Source organism: Haliaeetus albicilla, chromosome 19 (genome assembly GCF_947461875.1).
Source record: "Haliaeetus albicilla chromosome 19, bHalAlb1.1, whole genome shotgun sequence".
Classification (NCBI taxonomy): domain Eukaryota; kingdom Metazoa; phylum Chordata; class Aves; order Accipitriformes; family Accipitridae; genus Haliaeetus; species Haliaeetus albicilla.
In genome coordinates, this window is record NC_091501.1 from 7,067,862 (window position 1) to 7,073,664 (window position 5,803).

Below are 5,803 nucleotides of genomic sequence, written 5' to 3' on the forward strand. Positions count from 1 at the left end.
TTTAAGGAGGTGTGACTTCCATTGTTTTATCAGTTTGAAGAAACTTTTTGTGTTAATTTTAGTCTGAAAAACCTAAAATCAATTGTCTTTTACACCACTACAGATGTATTTTTACGTGGAATGAAAAATAAAGCCTCTAGCCTACTGTCACTTGTTAAAATGAGGGATAATTAATTGGTAATTACATATGTCACAGAATAACAATTTCATGAGTAGGCATGGTGAATTTAATTGCTTAAGACTTGTGGGTTTTTTTCAGGGTAGCTGTTTACTTTGGAATAGTACAATCTTGGTAGGCTTGGAGAAACGTTAAGAAAACTCTTGCCACTTTGTCTCCTCTCCCACTTGAGTGGTGGCACACTGCACAGTAAAAATCTTAAGTGTCTAAACTGAGAGGAACTAGGGAAGAGAAGATAAAACCTTCCATTTTTACCTTGGGTGCATCAGCAGCCATAGTGCTTCCACTGCCTTCGGAACCTCTGACCACATTAAGCTCCTCTGTTCCTGCCAATCTCGTCTGCAAAACACATCCCTGTACTCTTAGATTGTAGCCAAATTCAATCTGAGATGTTTTAGCTTAGGACACATGCTGACACAAGAAGCTATTAAGTATAGGAAGGTTGGTTTGAGACTGAATTATGTCAGCTGTGCTAGTCCTCCTTGATCTACAGCAGTTTTCTAGTGAGATGGTGCTAACCCAGAAAGTTGGAAAGTCCTTAACCGCAAGCTAAATACTATAAGCAGAGGATATTCCAACTTGCTCATTATTTGCCATCTGTTTTGGAATAGAAGATGGAGGGAGTATTTCAACTTGGCTGCACAGTAATCAGAAATACGCAATACTTTCAAGGGAAGAAGTCCATTTTTAAGTGACTTTGATTTTTAAAAAGCTTCCAACAGCAAAGAACTTTTAAGAGATGCAGTATACGTTAAGAGGTGTCAGTCGTACACATCTAATATACCCAAACTTTACATGGATTTAAGATCATTATCCAGAACTATTTCAGCTCGTTGCTGAATGTATCTATTAATACTAATTATGTACTAATAGTAAATTATGTACTCAGTGTTTAAACAAACTTGTTTTTTTTTTACCCTATCACCATCTTCCTCACTTCACAGGTGAACTGGAGTACAGAATGTATAAAGGTCAGTTTCTTAAAGATATTGCAGGCATTTTAAATGCATGTAGGTGCCTTAAGACTAGATGCATATCTGTATTTATGTAAGTGAAACCTCAAATGACTGTCAAAGGCAAAAACAACATCTGGACATGATAATAACTTTACACTGAAGTCCTAGTTTCGCACTCTTAATCATTAATCTGTTTCCTCTCAACTCTTCTGTTCAGCTACATTTGAAAAGAAAATTGATGGTTCTTTTTCCAAGCTGGGTCTCTTCCTCTCTCTTATTTTTCTTTCCAGTGTGTTATTTGCACCAGCGAGTAAGTGTATAGTTTGACATTCTGTGAAAAGAAGTCATAGGAAGCTCTATATACTGTACTTGGAAAAGAGACTATCACTAAGATCAGCACGTCGAGTGTGAGCAGGTCAATTTTGCTTTCCATGATGTTACATAGCAAGAAACTGAAGTTCATCATGGTCTTAAGCTTTCTGGGAATCCAGTTTTATCTCTGAAAAGCTGATACAAGGTTACAGCGTTACAATGGATTTGTCTGCAAAACGGAACGTGTATTTTCCTACTCTTCAGAAAATTTGGCACCTTGTCTGAAACGTCAGCAGGTCAAATGCCTGCACTAGTGTCCAAAGGGTTATTCTGATACTTCATGCGATGGTGTCTCCGTTCAGTCCACTCACTTTACAGGCAAAACAGGAACTGCCACATTAGCTCAGGCCTGTGGCTTGCTTAGTCTTGCAGTTCTGTCTCTGGTAAAAATCAATACTGAATGCTTTAACGGAAGATGTGAGGAGTACCGCAGTGCTCCGGCAGCCCTTTTCCTGCCACCAAGATTTTACTCCAGCTGTGAGCAGAGATTGATGTTCAGTGCTAAATTACAAGTTTGTTAGTGCTTCCAAAAACGTTTGCATTAATTTGGGAAGCTCTGGATATTCCTGCGTTGTGTTTAACTGTCTAACTTTGCTAATACAATATTCTTTTAAGGGAGTTCCATGGCCTAGTGCATTATGAGGGAAACTAAGCAGAAAATTAAAATAACATACCCCATGCCATACAGAAAAGACGAGTGACAGAAACAAGCTTAGCATAGGATGTGTCTCCACATACTTCTACTCATTTTGAGGAAACAAGTTTAAATGGCTATAAATTAAAATGCAGGTTGTTGGGTGAGGATAGTTGTAGCGTGAAACAGTTTTATTTGGATTTTTTAAAAAAAGTTAAGTCAGTGTCTTGACCTTAAGCAAGTGGATTATTTTCTCATTCAGTGTATTTCCCATTTTCAGGTAAATGGGTGGAAAGGAAAATTCTGAACAAACATTCTCTTTGCAGACAGTTGATTTTTTTTTGCATCAGACTGGTACCCTCTCCCTGAAGGAATGAAATGGTAAATAATAGTATTCTCTGATTTAGATAATATACTTTTTGCTTATCAAGTTCTTGTATGTTCTAGTATATGAGCTTGTATTTGAAAGCTGTCTGCTCTGTCTGAGGACATTGTGTTCCATGTATACTAGAAATCCCTTTTTGTGCTTCATTATTGCCTCTGTCCTGGTCTGTGGAACCAAGTTGTAGTGAAGTGGATGCTAGGCTTGGGACCAGTGTTTTACTGGAAAGAGCATGCATCTGAGTGCTGAAAAGGACAGGCCAGAAGAAGGGGATCTGGGAATAATTTTTTACATTTATATGAACAGTTCTTTTTATAGGTGATTACCATCAAGTGTTTGATAAACCTTGCCCTGTATGTCACTCGTAGTGGTGAGAACTTGAGCACACTTGAATTACCCTGCTGTGAAGAATTGGACAGTGGAAAAAACTTGTAAGGCCCATTTTAAATGGTAACTCTCCTAAGAATTGTGATTATCCTTTTTGCTTTCAAACAAATGATCTCTAGCATTCAGCTGACTCCCTGCTCCCAGCAGATTCCATAATCCTCGAGTGATTTCTTGTAGCACAGTTTACACCATTTTTCAGGGACGTGGGGAATCCTTCCCCACGGAGAGCTAAACTGTTCACAATTAACGTCTTACTGTGTTGATTTCTCTATACTGCTTCCCAGCAGCTCCTTGAAAAGGAATACTTTTCCATGCTGAGATGATCCTTTGATCTTCTGGATCCAGTTCACCTACTTTTAAAGTAGAGTAGAGTAGAAATAGGGAGGGGGATGAATGGAGAAAACAAGGAGTGTCTTTTTCTCAGTTGTTTTCAGCATTTGCTTTTTCCTCAGTGCAGCACTTTTAGGGAACTGCCAAATAATAACAACAGAGATTTTTTCCAAGAAACCTTGAACAACATTGTCTTCTTTGCCCAGCATGATGCCCGGCATCATCAAAAGCAAAGGGTGAAACAGGCGGCAGCCATTACTTTTGTAAAAATGGATTAGGTGAAAAATGGTTCATAATGCTTTACTGTGTGTTCAGTGTGGTTTAGGGAACCGATGTCAAAAGCTTGCTGCCTGCACAAAAGCATATATCGAGAAGACAATTTCAAAGCAGCTGAACACAGTTAAAATATCATGGGCAGGGGGTGATTATTAGTATTTTTCATACTGTAACTTCTCTTTGCCTCTGACTTGGCTTTCGTGTCTGCCTCCTCTTCTATTGTAAACGTTAGGCTTTGTTATTGTTCTTCCCACTTCCTGGCATCCTTGCTCTTCAAACATTGTTGAGTTGACCTATGACCATAGTTTAAGACCATGCAAGTCTCTCTTTTGAGCTCTTCTATTTTATGGAATGACCTTATGATAGCTTCTGCATAATATTTTAATGCCGGAAAGTGTTTCAGCCTGATTTACTATGGAAACGCCATCACTTTGTACATGTGTCTGTCCTTAGTTTTCCTCAGCTTTCAGAACCTATTGGCTAGTTTCAGTCACATTTTGGTAGGGGAGAGAGCGGGACATCTCAAAGATCAGGGTCCCTATGGGTTTGATGAAAATACGTAACTGGGTAAAAGGGAGAGATGATGTAATAGCATTTGAGCTGAAGAAAGGCTGCATCCCTGGCTGAAGCCTTCTTAGACCACAAGTGATCAATGTCAGAAAGACGTGTTAAAAAGTACCTGTTTATGCTTTTCCCCTAAGGTTAGGCCCTCTCACCAGTCAGACAAGCCTTTAGACCTCTCTAGTTACAGCCTTAACTCAGTCTTAGGCTTGTCTCCTGGATTTTCTTTGTTCAGGCAATGTGTCAGTCAGCAGAACAGCACAACACTGATACATTGCCAGTGAGATTATAACCAGTGGCAACCAGTCTGCCCAGCAGCTAGAATCTGAGGTTCCCTAAGCAGGGTTTCCGTCGTCTCCGAAAGATTTTTACGAGCGTAAGGTCATGCTATAGGAAATGTACACGTAGAGCTTGCCTCTTAGAAATCAAAGCCGGTCAGGCACACGCTCGAGCTCCCTAGGAAGTCAAATTCTGTTCATTTCCCTGAACTTTTTGCTCTGAGCCTACAGTTACCAGAAAACATTTCAAAATTTGACCAGCTTGGATGAAGAGAGATGCCATGCTTTTGTGGCGACTGAAGCTTTGGCAGAGAGGACAGGAACAATAGGACAGTTCTCTTTGGGAATTATTTATATTGTGCTCACAAGTGGGCCACGCTGTGCTAGTGTTGTGTAAGGCAGTCCTCCGAAAATCAGGTGGGAGTACAGACTTTCCTTTTGCCTTATAAACAGAGTGGGTTGCATAACCGAACGTGTCTTTCTCCCGTTCTGGATGGGTTTTTTCCATTTCAATTATTGTGTCTATATCGTCATACATATCAGCACACGCTGCACTAGCTGTTTTTTCCAGGACCTGTCCCCTGGGCATCCATCCCTTTGCTCCATTACGTGCTGTTGCCCTCCACAGGATTTCCAGGCGTTAAAACGAGCCTCATCCATCAGCAGCACAAAGTACAGCTACCCGTCGTCAGGCCTCAGCTGGCTGCCGCACGGTGCGTTGCTAATCTCACCTCTCTTGGGGACTGAATTGCTCAATCTTGCCCAAGTATTTGTCACTGGATTCTTTCCTCAGATGCCTTCGCTAGGGCAGTGTGGTAAGTAATGGATGCGCTGTCAGTAGCGGGGTTTGCCAGACTATATACGATGGGGCTCTGCTGACCCCAATAACCTGACTTCAGGAGACATGAGCCCCACCTTCCCCCGAGAGGTCTTCCCTTTTCCTTTTTTAAAAGAGGTTACGGTATTTTATTTAGTTGTTTGCTCTCTTGGGCATCTTTAACTACCATTTTACTCACACACTGAGCACACAATCAAGCTATAGCCACAATTAATGTCACACAGTCAGTCCAGGTAGTAGCCGTGCAACTTTGAATGCCATACTTTGGCCGTTTTTCAGTGTGCATCCTTATTGCGTGAGACTCCTTGTCACGCAGGAATCGCCTGCCCAGAGTATCACCCTGCCACAAGAGAGAAACTTAAGACCAGGGGTCATTTTGCTCATCCCTTCCAGGTTTCCTATCTGTCAGTTGCAAGCAATTGTCCACCGATGCAGTTTATGTCCTTTCTGCAATAACACGTGCACTTGATACTTAGCTAGAAGATAGACAGCATTTCTGATTTTAGGGTTGCATAGCAGATTCACTTTAGTGCCGGTCTTCACTGAGTAGTTTTGCTTGATCTCTTTTTCTCTAGCCTACTTATGAAAACACAGTAAACTGGGGAGAAAAA